The following is a 23,287-nucleotide window of genomic DNA, read 5'->3' as shown; positions in this document are numbered from 1 at the left end:
CCATACATGAAGCATAACATAAAGTCCCCGAACTTCATGTCTAGTTCAGACTTGGGTTGAGGGTAACACCCTTCATCCGGCCTGTCCCATCCTGTTCCAAAGTGAAACTCAACATGCAAAAACTGCTCTCAGACCTCCTCCACAAGACTCCTAACACAGCGGCCCTTTGCCAGCAAACGACCACACCATCACCTTTGCCATCCTTGGATAGGTTGGGCGGATCGCTCTTGGTCTACCCTTCCTGTGTCAGCCTTTCAGTGTCAGCACCAGGACTCAGCATCTCAGTAGCTCTTCTTTGCCACCTCTGGAGTCCTGCCACGTTCACCTCTTTACAGACATTGTTTGAATTATTTTCTCTACAATCTGTAATACTTTTCCTTTTACTTCTGTTTTAACTTCACCACCACTTCTTTTTTTTTATTTCTCTTAATTGGCTTTGTTTATATAGTAAATAAATAAAGATTGCCACTAATGTTTCTTCCTCTGGAATGATCATTTCAAAGATGGCATTTTATAATCAATTTCAGAAGACTTGAGTTTTAAACTCAATTTTGGTGAATGGAAGTTTGATTTTTTTCTTTTTTCTTTTTCCTTTTATTTTTTTCCATACTTGTTATTTTTATTGGATTTTTTTTACATTTCAAATGTTATCGCTTTTCCCACTTTCCCCTCCAGAACCCCCATCCCATCTCTTCTCCCCCTGCTTCTATAAGTGTGCTTCCCCGCCCACCCACCCCCCTTCCTCCCACCTCCCCACCCTAGCATTCCCCTACACTGGGAAATTGAGCCTTGACAGGACCAAGGGCCTCTCCTCCCACTGATGCCCTACAAGGCCATCCTCTGCTACATAGGTGGCTGGAGCCATAGGTCTATCCCACTGTGCTCTTGGGACACCACTTTTTTTTCCTGGCTATTTCTGCTCCACACAGATTCTACAGTTTTTGTTGTTGTTTTGGTTTGGTTTGGTTTGGTTTGGTATTTTCCCCTCAGATCTTGCTTCTAATAAGGTCATTCCAACGTTGAGATGCCTTGCAGGAATTCCATGGCTTTTTGGATATGGCTGACATTTCTTGTCTATACACAGAAGATCTTCAATGGCTAGAGTCCGACATCTTCATCAGTATCTTCTCCATTCCAGTCTGGATCACCCAGTGCCCACATGTCTTTTCCCATCTCCACCAGCTTCTTCTCAATAGTTAAAGCACCAGGGTTCTCTGTCTGTGTTAGTTAACTCCCACCTCAAGGCTCGGCTTGAAATTCACAGCAGTAACTATCACTTTTCACTATTGAACCTCAGTCTGTATGCCTAGACCTTTACAAACACTGATGCATGTGTCCTTTCCATTCAGCATTTTAAACTGACAGTTCCATAATGATGTCAAAATCAACTCAAATGTAAAACCATGACCTCTACTGAGAGCCCATGGTGTGTGTGTGTGTGTGTGTGTGTGTGTGTGTGTGTGTGTGTGTGTGTGTGTTTGTGTGTGTGTAGGCTGGCACTATGCTGTAATATCTGTAGTGAAGGGATCCTGATCTCTTTCCTCATTTTGCCAGACTGATTTTGATAATCACATTCTCCATTTGTACAATTGTCTTTATATTCATGGTCATGATTGTTCCTGGAGCTTCTCCAGCTCTTTGTAAACTCATGAGAGAACATGCTTACTTGACTCATTACCAAGAATCCACAGAATGCCTGGCACAAAATATACATCAGGTGAAGGGAAATCTAAAAGCCTTTGTTTGTTTCTACTATGTCTGGATTTTACAGCAGTTGACATGGTCTTAGCATATGGACAACTAGATTTATTCACAACTAGACTAATGAGTGGAATATTTTTATCCCTGGTTATGTTTGATAGGGGTGGAATTTTGGCTTCATCATATTCAACATTTTATCAGCTATTAAAAGGAAATATTAAAGAAAACAAAAACTCACAAACTGAAATTTGTAACATTGGAAAATATAATTTGAGGTACAATTGGGGTACAGTATAACCCTGAATTAAAAGACTAAGACCCAGAAAATAAGAATTTCATACTAAATATTATATGCAGTATATATCCATATATATAGATATAGTAATATATATATACACACACTATATGCATATACATATGCATATACATATAATACACATTTATACACTATATGCATATACACATGCATATACATATAATACACATTTATACATATTTATGTATATACTACATGTATATACATAAATCCATATATATTGATCTATCAATAAATCTATCTATCTATCTATCTATCTATCTATCTATCTATTCATGGCAAGGAATGTGAAGTGGTTCTATCTTGCAGGAGGATAGGGGGCTGACAAGAGTGTATACTTGGATGAATATGTATACTTGGATGAATACAATGATATACAGATAGAAAAATGTCACAGTGAAACCCATTTTTATGATAATAATAACAAAATAAAAATAAAGTGATGGACAAAGACCTAATTAGATAGGGAAATTTGTTCACCTGCTATTTATGCAACCACAGTAAATAGAGTATTTGGAAAATGCTTGATGGTGTCATCATATTGATACAAACGTATGCATGTATACATGTATAGTGTTTATTTACATGTTCAAAGCAAAGTTTATGGGCATTTCTGCTTTTTACTGCTTTTTACCATACGGTAAGTATTCCCAGGACAGAGAAGTAATAGTAGAAGCAATTAAGATCTTTTCGTACTAGAACGTGCTAAAGGAACTGACATAATTCAAGGGTGTTTGCAAGCGTTTGTAAATCTGTGATACGAATAAGAAACTGGACTTTACAATAAGAAACTAGACTTTACGGCTTGGCATCAGCTTAAAGCCAGGCTGATGAATAAAGGCTATATGGAGCGAGACTTTTGGCTTCAACTTAAGAAGGTTTACTAGAGATCAGATGACATATAAGTGACTGGGTCAGGGTATTGTCATTAGAGCCACTGTGGTATGGGAAATTTGTTTGGCTGGCCTATGTTAGGGGATTTGAAAATGAGTAGTTAGGTAGATCATATATTGTGTTTAAGGACATTTCAATTTGTGAGATTTTTAAAATTTCTGTGAACCTGACATTGTATTTGATTACCTAATAATAAGAGAAAATGGAGTCATCATTCTACAAATTTAAATTTTATCTGGCTCCAATTAGGCAGATCTGCCTTTATTGTTTTTGGTGGATTGACTTGGAAGGTTCTAGTGTATAAAATACATATGCCTTGGTCTTAAGTGAGTAATAAGGATTTGGTGACCTTCCTTAACATAATTTCTGTTTAGGACAGACTTGGTCATGCCATTAATCCCAGTACTCAGGAGGAAGGGACAGGAGGAACTCTGTGAATTCATGGCCAGCCTGATCTACATAGTGAATTCCAGTCACACAGAAATACATAGAATGGCACTGTCTCAAAAATCCAAACCCAGCAAGCAAAAGAAAACAAAACGCTATAATTATCCTCTGAAATTTCATATCCAGTTTTATTTAAATCTCCTTCAAGCCCAGAAAAAGCTTTCTGACCTAATCCTGTAGGAAAAGATAAGTCGACCAACCATACCTCCTCAGAAATGACTGCGGGGGACAGATGCAAATGATCAACACTTCCATAGTCAGAAGCCTTGTGATTATGGGTTTGTATTTGCATATTATAAAAACCAGAACTGAAATATATTTAACAATACCAACAATAAAAATACAATTTCAAAAACAGAGGAACATTGATTTGCATCTCAGTTTTCAGTCACGGGAGAAATGGCCATTCCTTTTCCTTGATCTTGCCTGGGCAGCATCCTGGTATGTATCACTAGTTTTGCCATTTCTGAACTACAGGTGCTCCTTCTTATAATGAGGTCTCTGCATTCCAACCATCTGATCTGGCAACTGATAATTTTAAGTTGAAGTAGTGTGTTTATGAAGTGTATTAGAGAACTTCTTGAACATGCTGCATATGTCGGAGACAAGCATGTAGTATGTGTTTTTCAAATGCATGGTTTATTATGCAAACATTACAGATGTGGGGCAACTAACAGAAAACATATATAACAATCAAAAATGTTGCTGTATATGACAAAACCAATACTTGGAGGCAGGGTCCATTCAGAGACTGTGGGTAGAAACAGTAGGAAGTAAGCTGAATGTCAGACTGCTGGCACAACAAGGCACCACGATATGTCCAACGCTGTTGGAGAAGGATAGTTTGTGGGTGTTGACACTGTATCAGATTCTTAAGAACCATATTATTACTCAAGAGTGCTGGATATTAACTATTTGTGGCTTCAGTTGTACTTATCCAGGACAGTGAGGGTGCTGGATGGTCACCAGTGGTCACCAGAGTCAGAATAGGAGATCCTCCTCGTGGGAGACATGATCACTGGAAGGGTCCACTTTTGCTGGAGTACATGGCTCACGTGTTCAGGTGTTTTGGAGGCCAGCGTCGACTGAGGTGCTTGGAGCCTAGGTTTCTGTATAGCTTTGGAGCCTCATCTTGTCTTCTCAACCCATTTAGCCCCTGCACAAGACTGATACAGGCTGCCAGATCCCAGGACTTTTCTAGGTACACACGGGTGCTCACTTCTGCCATGGGCAAGGTCTGGTATCAGGACACAGCAGGGGTGCCACCATCTTGTAAAATACTTGGTGCTATTCTCAGAGTTTTGATCTAAGTGTTTCCTACATAATCTTTTCTTCCTTTTCTGGCCCATATTATGTCTTCCCTCTGAGGAGTTTCATATGAAGCCTGTAGAGACTGAGGTAGCTCTACCTGTAGCGGTGCAATCATGTCAGCCCATGTTTACCATGTCCTCTACGTGTTCTCCAACCCTTGACACTCTAGTATGAAAACCATGACGTAAGTAACTCAGGTTTACTTTTGCTCTTGTGCCCACACTGGAAAAGAGTGGGAGATATTTCTATAAATTTCCTCATAACCTAAATTATTATGTATAAGTATAAATGCACTTGATAGCCTCCCTGAGAATTTTTGTTTCTTTTAACATTTAATGCTAGAATATATGCACGTCAGTTGTGTGTATTGGTGAGAGGAAAATTTACAACGAACAACAAAAGCCATCATGTTTATGCAAATTATGGCAGTCATTAGTCTCTCTAGTTTCTTTTATCTAATTTTCATTAGCAGAGTAGATGGGTCTTTATTTAGTTCCAGTTGAGGTTGTGCTTAGTTGTACTTTCTTGTAGTAATGTTCAAGATGAAAAAGTTGGCCAAAGATGAGAGACGTCTGAAAAAGATATGACTCATGTAAAAATTGGATGCACATGGAGATTGTCTGTCATCATTGTACACTTAGGCCAGGTTTTTCCATTTTCTTCTTCTAGTGTTTGGTTCTGTATTTTCCTACTATCTATTTTGCAATTTCTCTTTGCTGGCATACTGTTATTTTGCGATCACTTAAATTAATGATCTTGTCCTTCCAAACAATTCTTCAGCTTTTCAAATTGGCATCCCTGTTACTCCAGTCAGTCAGGTGTGAAGCTCAAGTGGGAGATGCCTCTTCCCTTTGAAGCAATCTCCTCTATCGTCATATTCAGGTTTCGTTTCAATGCCTCTCCTCTTACCACCATTGTCAACAGATTTGTCATGGTATTTTCCTGGTGACTCGCCTTATTGTTATACATCTCAGCATACTGTTTTCAATCTTTTCTTGATAGTCTTACAGTCAGTGACATAATTTCCAACACATTTCCTTTATCCCCAGATTTCAAGGGACTCTCAAATTGATATTCTAGACTTGTTTTAGAAAGGTTAATCTGCTCCCACTTCCTAACCTTTCCTTGCTATTATTAGTAATTTTATTATTATTTTACATTTAGAAGCATAACTTTGTTTATCTAGGTTTTAGGTTTTACCAGTTCTTTAGGATTTAGCTGAGTAAATATCGCTTCGTCCTAACAGATTTTTTTTTTTGTACTAACAGCTTCAGTCTGGAGTGGGAGTTCTGTGAAGTAACAGTATTCTGTAGAAGGGTATCTAGTTAATGTCTTGGAAATTGATTGAAATTCAGTTTTTAGAAGGAAAAAAGTATCCATCTTCTGACTTATTCATCCATAATACTGTGCTAACTGTCTGCTGTTGCTATTATTTTCAATAGTTAAAATTATGTGGAAGTTTGTTCAGAGAGTCTTGATTGGTACTTGCTTGGTCGTGAGTGTCTACTGTGTGTTGCTGGGTTTGTTTTACTGTAGTTTGTTTTTATTAAAAAGTAGAAAAAGAAATAACTTCTGATTAAGGCTTTATCTTATGAAGTAAATTAGACTGTTTTTGGATAAGCCAAATTATAGAGCCATGAGTAAGGGAGGAAATGTAGAAAACATAAGTAAATTAAAGGATACTTTAGATGCCTCTAAAGAGAAAAGGAAAATTTTTAGTAGTTAGTTTTTTGTTTGTTTGTTTGTCACCACAGTGATTTTAAACTGGAAGAGATACAACCCAAATCAAGTATTCCTAGGATATTAATAGTATTTAAATTGATTTTCATCATCCTATGGTTAGGACTGACGTTGGACTTTTTTCCTTTTCCAGAGTCTTTTTCTTTCACACCAATATTTTCACAGTTGATTAAACTAAATCCTTCATAAGATGAGGTCTTTATGTTCTCGTTAATCATATGCATGTTAGCAATCTACATTGTAAACAGTTGAGAGGAGGCGGCCGTATGTAGTTTTAGCACATGGCTATTTAAATGTTTGTGCCTAAGAGCTCCAAGTAAGGTTAATAGTACAGTTGAATCAAATAAGTAAGTAATAGCAAAGGAAAACCAGAGTTAGTCTTTTGACACATCCATAGTTTGGTAACAGTGCAGTTGGACGTGATATTGGTAAGATGAACTCACCTTGAACATCTCTTCACACATGCTGGACAAGACATCGGGGCATAGCAAGAAGAATGTGGCACACGCTGAAGAACATTAAGCCAATCCATTTGGGTTTCAGTTTTCTTAGGTTTACAGTAAAATATTTAATTGTATTCAATCAATCACTCACCTGTTAATGTGAGACAAATTAGTCTTGGAACTTATGTTTTTATGATTGTTTTATAATCTTCTTAGTCAGGGTTAACTTATGTTCCTTTTTTTTGTTTTTTTCTCTCATTTATTTTTTTTCAGCTTTCAAATAATAAAGCCTGATTTTTTAAGCTTATATAAATTCAGGTTGTTAAATAAGTTAGATATAAGTGGATCCAGTTTGAGATTCAACATTTCAAAGTATAGGTATTTAAAAGTAGGATAATGCATGCAGGGTTGAACTGCTCAGGTCTTCAGCATCTCATATTTTCACAAATTAAGGAAATTGACTTTCAGAAATGCATCCTCTTCTTTTGCAAGTAAATAATTTCGTTGGTGTAGTAAAGAATCATATATATATACACAAGTCTCCTGCATTGCTCTTCTAGCTCCTTAAAGAAATATTTGACCACCCTGCTATATTTTATGGAAATTTACACTCAATTCAGGGAGCAAGTTATATAAGTTTATGCACCTATACATTGCAGGTCTGAGAGGTGACATACACCTGAAATGAAATTTCTAGGGTAACAGTGAACTATGTAATAAATTGTTAATACCGCATGTTAGATAACACGTCATCTGATGTTTGTCACGGCTTTTCTATTGACATGTCCTGTGTTGGTTTGTCTCACCCGCTGATATGCTCATGTGTTTTGGCTGTGCTGTCTGTGTGCATCTGAAGCCTTACCCCAGACTCCTTCTCATTCTGTGCCTCACTTTCTCCAGCACTTCAGCCTTTCCTCGCACTCGAGTCAGTTCCAGCATGATATTTTAACTTTTTGTTATAGGGCAGTGACTGTCAATCATCGGGGTTGGCAGCCCTTTTACAAATATTTACATCGCAACCCATTACTATAGCAAAATTACAATTATGAAGAAGCAAAGGAAATAATTTTATGGTTGGGGGGTCATCACAACACTAAGAACTGAATTAAAGGTCACAGCATTAGGAAGGTTGAGAACTGCTTCTGTAGAGGAGAGATTTGGCAAACATTCACAATGTCTGTTCCTTCTTTACCCTGAGGTGCCATTCCCCTTTTTCCCCCTCAGCTTTGAAAAGAGTCTCCCTTACTGAGGAGCCCCTGGGATCCCCTTCCTGCACTCTCCATTGTATTTATCTTCTATTTCCTTTGTCCTTAAGGGTTTAAAACATTCTGAAGGGGCTTCCACCTGAAATAAATATGGAGTGTATTCAGATTTCCTTAGTGGTTCCCTCTCTTAATTGTTGTATTTCCTAAACTAAAATGAGCTGTTTTCTGAGCTCTACTATGCTGCTGTCTCCTTGTGGGCCCCCTTTAATTAACCACACATTATCTTTAGAAGTGAAACACTTTGGTCATTTATTTATTAATGTGCACACCTCGCTCTACTACTTTTTGGCGCAGTTATTATTTTTTCCTTATAAATTAATCTAGTCACTTTCTTGAAACCATTATTCCTTGGTAAGGACAATGTGTTTTTCTCTACATCCTGGTACATCACTATGTCTACCTCTGGGTCTTTTCCTTGTTTCATGGTTAGCTTCTAGAATTCCCTAGTCTGAGCCTTTTCCCTAACATTTCTGACTACTGATAGATTGCTTTCACTGACTCGCCAACCACTGGGTCTTTCCTGATAGTCGTTTTTGACTCTTACATGACCTTCCCATCCATATTTTACCCAACCATTCATTTTGCATTTCCTACTATATTTTACTGTACTGCACTGCACTGTAAATGCATGGGACAGAGCTCAGTGGTAGAATAATTGTGTAAGGTCCTAGTTTTAATCTCCAGTACAGTACAACAAACAAATAAGCAAAAATTAGATTTTATGTACTGTAGACATTAAATATTAACAAGAGCAGCTCACTTTATAAAATTTTCATGGTAAGTATTATCTTAAAATTAGTGAAAATAGCATTTTGGTTTGCAGTGTTGTGTGTTAGTTTTGGGGGCTGACTTCATTGAAGGATGCTTACGTGCACTCTCCCATGTGTGTTTGCATTAAATTCACTGTGGTATATTAATTTGGCTGACCATGAGGAAGAGATGAGCACATGGAATTGGAAAAGGGAAGAGCACTTAAATATCTTTTCCTAATTTTGAAAGTTCTTTTTTTTTAAATATCACCCTTTTATTAACTTTCCAATAAACAACATCAGTACTTTATGTCATTGGAATTTTTTTACTTCTACTTTTGTATGATAGTTTTTCAAAAAATCATTATAAATATTAGTATGATTTGCTAAGCAAAAGGGAATTTGAAGCCAGCTTTGAACAGTATTGTTTGCCCCTATACTATACCATACTATATTATACTATACTATACTATACTATACTATACTATACTATACTATACTATACTATACATAAAGGTTGTCAGTGACATCTAGGCTAATCCCCCAACCCCATTTTCTACATTTTGGTTTGTACCTGGGCATTCTTTTTATTATTATTATTATTAACTTGAGTATTTCTTATATACATTTCGAGTGTTATTCCCTTTCCCGGTTTCCGGGCAAACATCCCCCTCCCCCCTCCCCTTGCTTATGGGTGTTCCCCTCCCGACCCTCCCCCCATTGCCGCCCTCCCCCCACCAGTCTAGTTCACTGGGGGTTCAGTCTTAGCAGGACCCAGGGCTTCCCCTTCCACTGGTGCTCTTACTAGGATATTCATTGCTACCTATGGGGTCAGAGTCCAGGGTCAGTCCATGTATAGTGAAAGTTCTTTAATGTTGTGCCAAAGTTAACAAGTTTCCTTAAGAGAGAGTTTTTATGTGAAGCCCACAATCAGATCAGTGAACATTTTGTTCTGTTTCATTGCAATTCATTGGTCGGGCATGCACATTGAATGGACTCTTTTGTCCAGAAATGATTTTGTAACAACATAGAGTAGCAGCTAGAAGATACTCGCTTGCCTGCTTTGGACGTCGTCCAGAGGTTGATCCTGTCATTGCACAGCATCAAATGACGCTGCCCCTCTTTGTGTCAGTGGAGAGAGGACATCCACATTGGGAAGTACTCAGAGTCATAGGAACTACTGTCCTTCTCAGACTGTGATTTGCATTAGAAAATGAGAATTTGTCACTAGCAACTAATACAGCAATGTTTTATCTTTTTATTACTTAAAAAAAATAGGCAACCAACCAAAGAACAACAAAACAAAACAAAACAAAACAACAACAACAAAAACCCCACCTTTGGTCACCCTAGTTTTGTTCTTGTTTTGTTTTGTGTTTTGTGAATGACCTTCTGTGACGAATAAGAGTCTAATTTAGCCCTTAAGTCAAACTACCAAGTGCTTTTCTCCCCCAAACTCTTCAGTTTAGATTACAGCACTAGCACCATGCAGGTTGTCGGGAATATTGTTAGCACAAGGCTGATTTCAGTTTTAAAAGGCAGCTTATGTTTATCTGAGTATTTCTTTAGAAACACTGCTTAGAGACCTTAAAATTTTTGCCTAAGTTGCTGTCAGGTATTAATGTTTGATATGTTTTAAAGGCATGTGGTGTCATGTATAAATTGTGCAGATTTATATATTGGGGGTGTGTCGTATATTTAGATTTTGTGGGAACTTAGGTTTTGGTGTGTGGCTTATGTTGGCAGTGTGTGGTATGTTCTGATGAAATCGGGTGTTAGGTGGGTTTATGTTTTGGTGGTGTGTATTGGAGATGTGTAGCGTTATGTGTTGGTAGTGTATGTCATATTTTGGTGCTGTGTGGTGTTACATATTGGTAGTGTGGGGTTTCGTGCATTGGTGTGTAGTGCTATAATTTGGTGATATGTATTATGTTTTAGTAGTGTGTGGTCTTATATATTGGTGGCGTGTGGTGCAATGATTTGGTAGTGTGTGGTGGCAAAGAATGCATTGGCATTGCATTTAAATGTTTTCTTGGTGTGTGCTGATGAGCAAGCAGTTTTATCCAACTTTGCACCATGAGCACAGTTGTCAATATGTAGCCAAGTAAATCATGTACTACTGGTTTTATGAGAGTGGTTTTGACTGTGGTATGGACAGTCGGCAAGTGGGCAAAGCAGGCTTTAAGAACTGTTGTTCTGGTGTGCAGGCACCTTTGATGTTTGGAATAGAGACAGCTGTTTGCTCATCTGCTATGGCCAGCCTTTTCCCCTTCTAGATTTTCTCTGCATTGCCAGCAACTTGTTCTCAGATAAACTACCCGGCTTCTGCTTTACTGTGATATATTCTGTGACTTTTCCCTGACATTTGCCCTGCTTCTTTCTCTTAACTTGTCCCATCCCTTCATATCTTACTACTTCCAGCCAAAAGCCACATATTATTCAGAGTTCCTGCCCTGTAACTTGTGCAAAATTCAGTACTAAAGATACAATGCCAATAATTACAAGTCCCAAGTAAAACTAGTCGAGCTAGTTCTGAAGAGAAGAGAAAACTCTGAGCTCCCAGCGATATGGGTTCCTTTCAGTTTTGTCTTATGCCCTCCCACTGACCACATCTGTAAAGTAAAGGCGTTGATAGTAGGGATTAATGAATTTCTCAGGGTAACTGAAGTAAACTATTTTCTGCAAGTTTTTTCTTTTCCTTTATTGGATATTTTCTTTATTTTCATTTCAAATGTTATCCCCTTTCCTGGTTTCCCATCTTAAACTCCCATACTCCCACTCCTGCCTCCATGAGGGTGCTCCCCCACCCACCCACCCACTCCCTCCTGCCTCCCTGCCCTAGCATTCCCCTACAATGGGGCATCTAGCCTTCACAGGACCAAGGTCCTCTCCTCCCATTGATGCCCAACAATGCCACCCTCTGCTACATATGCAGCTGGAACCATGGGTTGCTCCATGTGTACTCTTTGGTTGATGGTTTAGTCCCTGGGAGCTCCAGGGTGTCTGGTTCATTGATATTGTTGTTCTTCCTATGGGGTTGAAAACTCCCTCAGTTACTTCAGTCTTTTCTCTAACTCCTCCATTAGGGACCCCATTCTCAGTCCAATGGTTGGCTGTGAGCATCTGCCTCTGCATTTGTCAGGCTCTGGCAGAGCCTCTCAGGAGACAGCTATATCAGGCTCCTGTCAGCATGCACTTCTTGGCATCCCCAATAGTGACTGCATGTGATCCCCATTATGGTAATCTCTGGATGGTTATTCCTTTCAGTCTCTGCTCCACACTTTGTCTCCATATTTCCTTCTGTGAATATTTTGTTCCCCCTTCTAAGAAGGACTGAAGCATCCATACTTTTGTCTTTCCTCTTCTTGAGCTTCATGTGGTTTGTAAATTGTATCTTGGGTATTCTATGTTTTGGGGCTAATATCCACTTATCAGTGAATGCATATCATGTGTGTTCTTTCGTGATTGAGTTACCTCACTCAGGATAATATTTTCTAATTCCATCCATTTGCTAATAAATTTATGAAGTCATTGTTTTAATAGCTGAGTAGCATTACGTTGTGTAGATGTACCATATTTTCTTTATCCATTCCTCTGTTGAAGGGCATCTGGGTTCTTTCCAGCTTCTGGCTATTATAAATAAGGCTGCTACGAACATAATGGAGCATGTGTCCTTGTTATTTGTTGGGCCTCTTTTGGGTATATGCCCAGGAATGGTATGGCGGGGTCCTTAGGTAGTGGAATGTCCAATTTTCTGAGGAACCTCCAGACTGATTTCCAGAATGGTTGTACCAGTCTGCAATCCCACCAATGGAGGAGTGTTCCTCTTTCTCCGAATCCTCGCCTGCATCTGCTGTCACCTGAGTTTTTAATCTTAGCCACTCTGACTGGTGTGAAGTGGAATCTCAATGTTGTTTGATTTGCATTTCCCTGATGACTAAGGATTTTGAACATTTCTTTAGGTACTTCTCAGCCACTCGATATTCCTCAGTTGAGAATTCTCTGTTTAGCTCTGTACCCCATTTTTAATAAGGCTGTTTGATTCTCTGGATTCTAACTTCTTGAGTTCTTTGTATATATCGGATGTAGGATTGGTAAAGATCTTTTTCCAATCTGTTGTTTGCAGTTTTTTCCTATTGACAGTATTCTTTGCCTTATAGAAGTTTTGCAATTTTTACGTGAAGTAAATTAGCCTCTCCTCCACAGGCATTGAACCTGTCTGATCACTTCAAGTGTCTCTGACATTAATGGAGCAGACAGTGCTTCCGAACACCTTCATTTCCCTCTCTGGTAATGGGCACAGCAATACTCTCGTGCTGCCCAAAACAAAAGCTCTAACGTGGGTTACTTTAGCTTGTGATCGCAGAACACCTGAGGCAGAGTTCAAAGATTTGTATTTTTAATATCACCCTTAATATCCTTGTACTTTTGCTTAATTTTGAAAATAGAAAATGTAAATGCAGAAAAATCTCTGCATAACTTTATTAGACATGGCCTTCTTTGTAACCTTCAACTCTGGCCAGGTTAGAGACAGTGTCTGTGGTGTATTTTCCTGTGTGAGAGTGAATGCCTGGTGTGATGCCGCCCCATCTTCCTGATGCATATACAGAGTGAAGTTGGTCGTATTGCTTGATGGGTCACTGTGAAGGTGAGGTAGGCTAACATTTTTATGATTCTACATATAGCAGCGGACATCCTGGTTATCTGGAAGATTAGAAAGCAGATCTTAAGAGGTGAGCACTAGTCTTCCCTATGCCTTCAGAGATGAAGACAAGTCTACCATTGCACTGAGGTGAAATCTGGTCCAGGCAGAGTTTCTTCATTATCCATTCTGGTACTGGCTTGTTTACTAAACACCATGTGAACACAATTCCTCATCGTCAATCTTTGTATCTTATTTATTTTAATTACTGACTTTCCTTGAAGGCTTTAATGAACTTTAAAGTTCATTGAAGTTTTTAAGACGAATAGTAGAATGTTACTTGCTGAGTACATAATTTTACAGGATTTCTTTTTCAGACCTGTGTTCTATTACATGAAAACTGGTTGTGTAGGGTGGGGAGAGGGCACAGTGTTTAAGAGCACCTGCTGCTCTCCCCAAGGAGGTAACTTTGGTTATCAGCATCTGCATCAGGCAGCCCACAACCATCTATTACTTCAATATCAGAGGATCCAGTACTCTCTTCTGGTTTCTGTAGACATTCTGACACGTGTGCTATATATTCTCTCTCTCTCTCTCTCTCTCTCTCTCTCTCTCTCTCTCTCTCTCACACACACACACACACACACACACACAAACACACACAAACACACACAAACACACACAGACACACACACACACACACACACACACACACACACACTCAGGCATACTCATACATACATTTTCCTTAATGGATTTTGCATTGCTGGGTACCCACATCATCGGTTCGCAGCTGTGACGAATAGATTTAGATCTAGAAGGAGGGTTTTTGGTTTTTGTTTGTTTGTTTGTTTTGTTTCCTATAAAAATGATCAGTTTGTGTTTAAAATGTTGATCTGGACAAAGAACTTTAATTCATAAGTTATTAAATTTTATTATATATTGTCTATTTAAATGTTGGTTCATTTAAACATTCTTAATTTTATTTTTGCTTTAAAATCTCTGCTTAGCGGGGCTGGGGATTTAGCTCAGTGGTAGAGCGCTTACCTAGGAAGCGCAAGGCCCTGGGTTCGGTCCCCAGCTCCGAAAAAAAGAACCAAAAAAAAAAATCTCTGCTTAGCTACACTCATTTATATTGACTTCATGTCCTCATGTGATGTCCTGCCCAGATCCAGTATGCAGGAATGTTTTCTGGTTATTTGATATTAACGATTACCTTACTTGTGGCCTTTGCTTCAGCAAACCTTCCCAGAAGTTTAGTGTGCTTTAGGCCTGGTCCTCAGTGTGGTGAGTTGAGGTGATGGTACCTTAAGAGATCTCCCTTGATGAGACTGGGTCCTGGTTCCTCTAGAAACTAAGTAAGACGATTTGTGTAGAGCGAGTTTGCTTTCAGGACAGCAAGTTGCTAGAAACAAGACTGCTTTGTGCTTGGCTTTCCTTGTGATGAGCCCTTCTCTGCTTCTTGACATGCTTGGCACTCTGCTCTTGGACTACAAAACCTGAGAGATACGTGAACTTCTTTCCTTTATAAAGTACTCAACCGCAGCTCTGATTATGATGACTGAATGTACTAATACTATTACTTATATTTCATTTTAATTAAATCTTAGCATTTATATTAATCTAAATTATGTTTGCAACATAACATAACATTTTCTGTTATTTCTGTATTTTCTGTTAAGAATGCCATAGTGGATAGTTAAAGGTTTTCCAAAAGACAATAATGAATATATAAAAAATGGAAGATCTCTTCTTCAGGCAGTGAAGGCTAGGAAAGGAAACGTGGCATGGTGACCTTAGCTCAGTATCTCCTCTTCAGGATTTGCCAGGGCTGAGGAGACATGGCAGACAGTATTCAAGGAAGCCCTGAGTGAGCTGCATCTCCACACTGTGACCATTGAGCTGTAAGGAAAGTGCATTTCCTTCTGGTTGACAAAGTGAAAGGAACACAGAGGAGGAGTCATGCCTGCCCCTGGTGTTTTGCAGGCTCATGGCAGACTGCTTACTGAGAACTCTTGGGGCCATGGAACAGAGATGTGGGCTGTGTGGGATGGCAAGAACTAATGCTGGAAAAGAGAATATTGAATATTTGCTGTTCCTCCGATGTGGATCATAGGAAGGAGAAGAGAGTGAAGGCAGCGGAAGAATGGGGGAGTTTAGAGAGAAGCAGACATAAGCAATTTTGTCCACAAGAACCTAGGAGGGGGCTGCAGTCCAATAGCACCAATGTGGGGTGTGCACTTGGGGCAGGCAGAAGCTGAAGCTGGAGAACAGCCAAAACCTCTTCTTAGCAATTGATGCAGAATTGCTGTGAGCTTGAGGTCAGCCTGGGATATACCGTAGGATCTTGCTACAAGGAAGACAAAAACTAGACCAACCAAACAAAACCTTCAAGCAAACAAATGAAAATTTCAAAGACAGGAAAAAGGCACAAAGAAAGTATAGATCAGTAAGTACAGGGCCAGTGAACTAGCTATGATGGGGCCAATGCTCTTATCTATCTACCTCGGTCTCAGGGCCTGGCTGGGGATGGAGGAGGTTTAGAAACCATCCACTCTTCAGACCAGGACTAGACAAGTTGCACATGCAGTGACAATTCTGAGTTGTAAGAAAGTGCCAGAAGAGTTTTCATTCTCTGAAGGTGGCCGAAACATCAGGAAACTTGCTGGAGATTTCATCACATATGCTAAGAAGTGCTAATCCACAAGGCAATCAGGATGTGGTGTGGAGGGGTAAAGTTTCTTTCTAAGGCACCCTGTGGGTTTTAACTTATCCGATCTAGGGTGTTACTGATTGCTAAGCAATGATTCATAGAGACAGAAAGGGCTCTCTTTCTTTTTTCTGCACTGAAAGGAAGTAGGTAATCTAGTATTCAGAATAACATCTGTATTTGTTGCTCCTGCTGGATAGTGAGTGAGGTTTGTCTGTCACTGTTCACATTAGCTCATGGGGCTATAATAAAGTAAGTCATTCAAAAAGACAGGTTTTTTTTGTTGTTGTTGTTTGTTTTGTTTTTGTTTTGTTTTGTTTTTGTCTCTGGTAACAGATTAGATCTGACATGAGGGAAAGGGAAAAGATCATGGTAACAGAGCTGGGTCAGCTGTTAGGGGTGACCTTGGGCTTCGCCACTGGGTTCTGACAGGGACAAAGCCTCTTTAGCTGTGTGATTTGTGGTGTCCCTGGAGTGACTTACTCAAGGAGCTTTGAAGTTTAAATTATTCATTTCTCAATATCCCGTCTTTACTTCTTTTAAAAATTGGCTTGTAGTGGCAAAGAAAATATTTCCTTTCAAAACTTAGTCTCATCAATTTTGGGAGAATAGTGGAATTAGAGTGGGGATTTGGAGGAAAGAAGATACATGAATATATAGCATGCATTTTTATAAGAAGGGAAATACTCAGCATACTTGCTTAAATAAGTCCCATGTCCATGGCTTTCTTGTGGCTGAGAGTAAATTGTGTATGTCTATCATTCCGAACAGTTACTGCTTTCTTTTCCTGCCACATGACACAAAGAGGCTCCGAGGAATGGTCCCTCTCACAGAACATTACTAATGTAGCTTCTTTATTTCACTGCCATAATTCATTCCTAAGACAGGCCTTTTGTGAATTGGTTTTCTGCAGTTTTCTTCTCTGTTGACAGAGAAGCTCACAGAGGCAGCTACCAAATGTCCAGAGCCACAGTGCGTGTCAGCCGTAAAGTCAGTCCTCCAGTCCAGGCCTGCTTAACTCACAGAAAGGTCAGCTATATATTGATTTTCTATTTTTTTCTTTCCCCTTCCTGCCCTCCAGTCTTCTCTCCTCCTCCCCCTTCGTCCTCCGATGTCTCTTCCCCATTCCAGCCTCCTCTTCCCTTCCTTCACAGAGATAGAAAATGTGCAGAGTGGAGTGCTCGGAGCCCTAAGTCCTTTCTGGATCTCTCCATAGTTAGGACAGGTGCTGCTAGGCAGCCTGGGCTGGGCTGGACTCACCATCATCTCACCTCTTACTCTGAAGTGTTGAGACTGCAGGGTTTCACCATTCCTGGTTTAAATAATTTCTTCTTTTCTGTCAGAAGAGAGACCAATCTTGCCTTTGATATACAGTTAGGAAATTTCTGAATGATATGTTGCAAAGCAGCATGTAGCAGGATAGATAACTACATGAATTTAAACAAAATCAATACCTATTATTTAGTTGAAGAGCTGAACATGGACATTCACGTAATATGTTTTCCTGAACAATACAAATCGCATGTATATTATAAATATTAGCTTGCAAAATAAATGATTATATGATTAGTGACTCTTGCTTTTTTACAAAGATTTATTTATGTTTGTTTTATGTGTATGAGCTCTTTCTCTTTTTATATGTATGTGCACTTGTATATCCAGGAGCCCAGAAAGGGCATCCAGCCCTGTGAAACAAAATACAAATGACTGTGGGACACCATGTTAGTACTGAGAATGAAACTGAGTCCTCTGAAAAAGCATGTAGTGCCATCTACCCAGTTTCAGATTTGGTTGGACTATAACCTGTGATGCCAAAGTTTGTCTGATTAAGCCATTTGCTGTTTTATTGACTAGTTATGGTATTCAGCAGAGCACACAGGTAACTATGGTATAGGACAATGACATTTAGATATGTACACGTCCCATCTTTTGTGAATTCTCCTATGTCTATCTCCCATCTCTCTCTCTGTCTCTCTCTCTGTCTCTCTCTCTCTCTTTCGTTTTTGCTTTTCATTTTTATGTTTTTTATATATATTTTTATTGGATTTTTTATTTACATTTCAAATGTTACTCCCTTTCCCTGTTTCCCCATATAAACCTGCTATCCCATCTCCCTCCCCTTGTTTTATGAGGGTGTTCCCCTCCCCAACTCCCCCCCTTCCCACTTCCCCACCCTGACATTCCCCTACACTGGGGATTCCAGCCTTGGCAGGACCAAGAGCTTCTCTTCCCATTGGTGCCCAACATGGCCATCCTGTGCTACACATGCAACTGGAGCCATGGGTCTGTCCATGTGTACTCTTTGGATGGTGATTTAGTCCCTGGAAGCTCTGGTTGGTTGGCATTGTTGTTCATATGAGGTTGCAAACCCCTTCAGATCCTTCAATCTTTCTCTAATTCCTCCAATGGGGACCCAGTTCTCAGGCCAGTGGTTTTCCTGTGAGCATTTGCTTGTCAGGCTGTATGAGTTCCCTGTTAACCATGTCCTTATAAGCATTTGTTGTCTTTTTGATAAGTTTCCACTTAACAGCCCCCCCCCATCTTTTTTCTTTTTTAAACAAAGGACAACTTGTTACTGTTTCTTTCATTCTGCACAGTATTTTTCTCTAGGTCAGGAGGATACGTCTGCTTTGGCTTAGATTTCTAGCGGCTTTGTTATTTCATGACACACATTCACTCTGTGATCCTTCTTCTGCCCTGCTCTGACTCAGGCAGCCTGCACTTTCTGTGTCTCTGAAATCATTGCCAAGAGCAATGTCATGAGGACTTTCTCCTCTGTTTTCTTTTGAAGTTTTAGATCTTCTGTTTAAAGCTTTAATGAATTTTGAGTTGATCTTTGTGCAAGCTAGAAGATAAACATCCAGTTTCTTTCTTTTTCTCATAGATGCCTGGCTTTCCTAGCACCAGTTGTCAAATGCAATGTTTTCCGCTCATTGTGCATTCTTCTTGGCTGATTTCTTGAAGATCAGTTGGCTATATGCTATATTTATTTATGGTTCCCTTCTGTTGCATCAGCCTATAACCATTTTAACTACATACATTTTGGTAAATATTTTAGGAGAATTTATTTAAAACACGACACACACACACACACACACACACACACTCTCTAGCTAGCAGTGAGAATACTGAATAAAGTTCAAGTTGCCATTTATTAAATTATAGAAGAATTTCAAAAGGAGAAGGATCTGATAAAATGGATGTGAAATCTGAAACATTCATTGAGGAGAGCCAGGCCTTAAAAAGAAAATTTAAAAGCAGCTATTAATCACAGCGTAAATTTTCATATTATAGCTCATGACGGTGGAAATTAGCAAACTTCTACAGGCTGTCTCCATACACTTGCCCGGAATCTATTTCATGAATACACCTTTTGCTTTGTAATGTATTTTTAATTTAGAAAATTGTATACTTTCTTAAAACACAATCTTTCTAAAATGTTTGATTATTTCGTGTCTGTGAAGCTAAATCTTAATTGCCAACTGCATTAGATTGAGAATTACTTAGATTTATACAGGACATCTTTGGGTTTGCCTTTTCCCTCAAAGTTTTCAGAGAGGACTCACTGAGTGATGGTGCTATACCATGTATGTGGTCACCACCAGCTCATAGACTGGGAGTCTTGAAAGAATGATTGGTGAAACAGAGGGAGGAAAAGGGTCATTGAGAGATGTCCTGTCTTTCTCTGCTTCCTAGACCACTCTGCACGATATAGTCTTCTGAAACCATAAGCACAAATCTTTCTTTCTTAAGCTGCATCTCTTAGCCGTTTGCCCAAGCATCAGAGTCCTTTTTGGTTCCTTAGAAATTTTTGAATGTTTGGGTCTTATTTCTGTCATAATTTTCATCAGAGTATGGGCTTCTTTGTCTTAGAGATAGGGTCAGAGATAAGGACAGTATTCCATGTTGGCCTTCTGTGTAGCCAGTAATGTCTGTGGACTTTAGATCCCCCTGGCTTCACCTCCCAAGTTTGACGATGATGGGGGTTATGCTACTATGCCATGTTTATCCGGGGATGGAAATTGAACCCAGGGTCTCCTGACAACACGATAAACTGAGCTACTAATGAAGCCTCCATTCTGAGGATTTTGATAGGTGATTGTCTTGAGTCTTAAATCTCTTTTGGGGAGTGTGGACATTTAACAGCACTGTCTTCTAATCCATAAACTTGTACATCTTTCTGTTTGTTTCTTTAATTTATATTTTTTAGTTGCTAATGTACAAATATTCCATTACCTTAATCAGGGATAACATTATTTCTAAATATGTAATTCTTTTGATGCTGTTGTAAATAGGATAATTATCCAAATTTCCATTGCCCAGTATATTAATGATTTTTTTGGAGTTAATGTTGTTTCCTGCAGTGTCACTTTGTCAGTTCTCATAGGATGTTTGGACAAGTATGTGACAGTGTATGGATATTAAGGAATTCTACAGATAGAACCGTATTTTTTCAAACAGAGGGATGAATTTATACAATTTGGATTCATTTCTCTCATTAAATAACTAGCTAAGTCTTTTGGCATGTGTTGAGTAGATGTAGTAACAAAGGACATTTTTGTTCTTGATCTCGGTGTAACAGCTTCCAATTTTTCACTACGGCCTGTGATGTTAGATGTGGGCTTTTTAATCCATAGCAGTGGTTTTCATGCTCTATGTCTTGACCACTTTGGGTAAAGGGTCACATACTAAATAGCCTGCATATCAGATCTTTACATTATAATCTAAAATAGTAGCAAAATTACAGTTATGAAGTAGCAATGAAAATGATTTTATGATGTGTGTGTGTGGGTGGGGAGGGATGGGAGGGTAATCACAACATAAGGAACTGCAGTAAATAGTATTAGAACTGTTGAGGCCTACTGATCTATGGCTTCTATTACATAGAAATGATTTTCCTTCTATCTGTAGTTTCTTGAGTATTTTTAATCTAGCAGGAATGTTAAATTATATCAGTTCATTTTTATGCACCTGTTGATATGATCATGTGGATTTTACCTTCATTTCTGTTATAATGAGTGAGGTATAATACTGATTTGCAAAGGCTGAGCTATCCTTGCACTCAGAGGTAAGCCCCACTTGATCATGGCACGTGAGCATTGAAAGTGCTGTTGAGTCTGTTTTGCTAGTCTTTGTTAAGGATTCTTGCTTATGAGGAACATTGGCTCATAGTGTTTTATGGTGTATTGTCTGGCTTTAATATCAGGGTCACAGTGTCCTCATAAAGTCCTTGGAAGTGCTCTGCCTTTCAGTGTTTGGGCAGATTTTGACAATTACTGGCTTGAATTTGTTTTTTAGCTGTTCAGGAGAATTTGTCAGTGAAGTCATCTCTTCCTGGGCATTTGAAAACAAATTCGTTCTCTTTGATAGTTAACGATCTGCTCAGATTTTTATTTCTTCATGAGAAATCAGAATGCTGGCTGCATCTAGAATTTTACTACTTGCTCTGAGTTCATCCACCTCTGGGCGTCTATGGCTTGTCATTGCTCATCAGCTTCCTCCCTGGCCTGACATCGCTTGTAATGTCTCTTCTTTGATGTCTGACTTTATTTACTTTTTGTCTTTCATTCCATTATTATTCTAAAGATGTGTTCATTTTTACTATATTCTCAAAGCATTGCTTTTTATTTTTTTCTTTATTTCTTTATTTTGTTTTCTGCCAACCTTTGGCTTATTTTGTCCATTTGCTCCACCAGATAATTGATATATGTACATTTTGATAAAATTTGTTCAACGAATTTTATCATGTTCTTTTCAATGGATGTCACCAATATGTGTAGTAGAAAATACCTCCCTTTTTTCCTGCTTGGTGTACTGATCTCATGCAAGAGACCTTACTCTTTCAACCTGTCCACTCTTCTGCACGAAATTCAACTTTCATGATAGTACGAATCCATGATTTTTTTTTCCTAGTGGTTCCCAAGTATGGAGGTATGTTATGTCCCCTTTGTCTTGTGTGATTGGCAGGCCAGAAGCTAGTCCCTTGACTCTTAGAAAAGTTGAAAAGCTGCATCTGGGTCCTTCCCACCTTGGTAAGAATCGAACGCATGGTTTTATTTGCTTGCTCTGTGTTGAGTTAGGAAAGGTCTTTTATTGACTTAAAAATGCTGGTCCATATCAATGCTTTGAGGCAAATGATTTAAAACCTGGTCCTTTGGGAACACCAGAAATTACTGTGTTGTTAAATGGGGAGCTCAGCTGTTCCCTGCTGAGAGCAAGGCAAAGACTGTATTCCTCTGGGTTATAGAACGTCTGCACGCTGGTCAAAGTAATACTTTGTCCTCTGTATCCGACAAGGAACTGCCCTATCCAGGGCCCTAACAGTTTTCCAAGCTAGAGAGACCCAGGCTTTCAGGTCTCACTGAAAAAATTAGGCACTAGAAACCTCATCTGATAATTCCTTTGTTTCAGAAAAAGATGCGGAACTGAAAATTTCCTGCTGAGCAGGTCCCATGCTAGGATGAGATTAATGGCCTGAGAGTGTTTCACTCGTTTCCTTACTAGTCACATTGTGGACAATTTCTCTGGAGCCTGAGTTGCAGAAGAACCTCAACTAGCTGCAAGGTTTTTCACAAGGGAAAAAACCCTGATGTGTAGGCTGCCATGAACTTGTGTGTGCACATGAAGATGAAAAAAAAAAAAAAACAGACTTTCTCATTTTGTCAATTCATGTGAGCACAGTCGGTGTATGCCTATAATCCTAGTTACTGGGTGCCTAAGGTAGAAGGATCAGGAGTTTGAGACTAACCTGGACAACACACTGAGATTCTCTTGTAAAAACAGATGAAAAAGCCCAAACATATTTCATGCTTAATAATAAACAAACAAAACAAAACAAACACACACAAAAACATGGTGCTCTATTAGAATAATATAAACAATAGCCATAAAATTAATGGAAATAAATTATATTTGTAGGAGTCTTATCATAAGTAATTTCAAGCTTTATGTGAAAATATGCTACCATTAACCGTTTTTCTTATCTGAAACAGTGCACACTGTATTTCCATGTTATTTTATATTAGTGATTGATTAAGGAGAACTGAAGAAACTGCTAATCTGAGAACAG

General features: G+C 38.9%; 1 protein-coding gene across 3 annotated transcripts in view; it reads left to right on the top strand.

Moving 5' to 3' along the window:
- Glrb (glycine receptor, beta) overlaps positions 1-23,287 on the top strand; it is a 73,620-nt gene that overhangs the window by 4,283 nt on the left and 46,050 nt on the right. Inside the window, exon 1 of one of the 3 annotated variants that reach the window (XM_087616419.1) lies at positions 17,138-17,247. The gene's annotated coding sequence lies outside the window, so the exon portion shown is untranslated. 3 annotated transcript variants of the gene reach the window in all.

The sequence above is a fragment of the Rattus norvegicus genome, chromosome 2 (assembly GCF_021556685.1).
Source record: "Rattus norvegicus strain SHRSP/BbbUtx chromosome 2, alternate assembly SHRSP_T2T, whole genome shotgun sequence".
NCBI lineage: Eukaryota > Metazoa > Chordata > Mammalia > Rodentia > Muridae > Rattus > Rattus norvegicus.
This window is presented reverse-complemented; position numbering and strand designations above follow the sequence as displayed.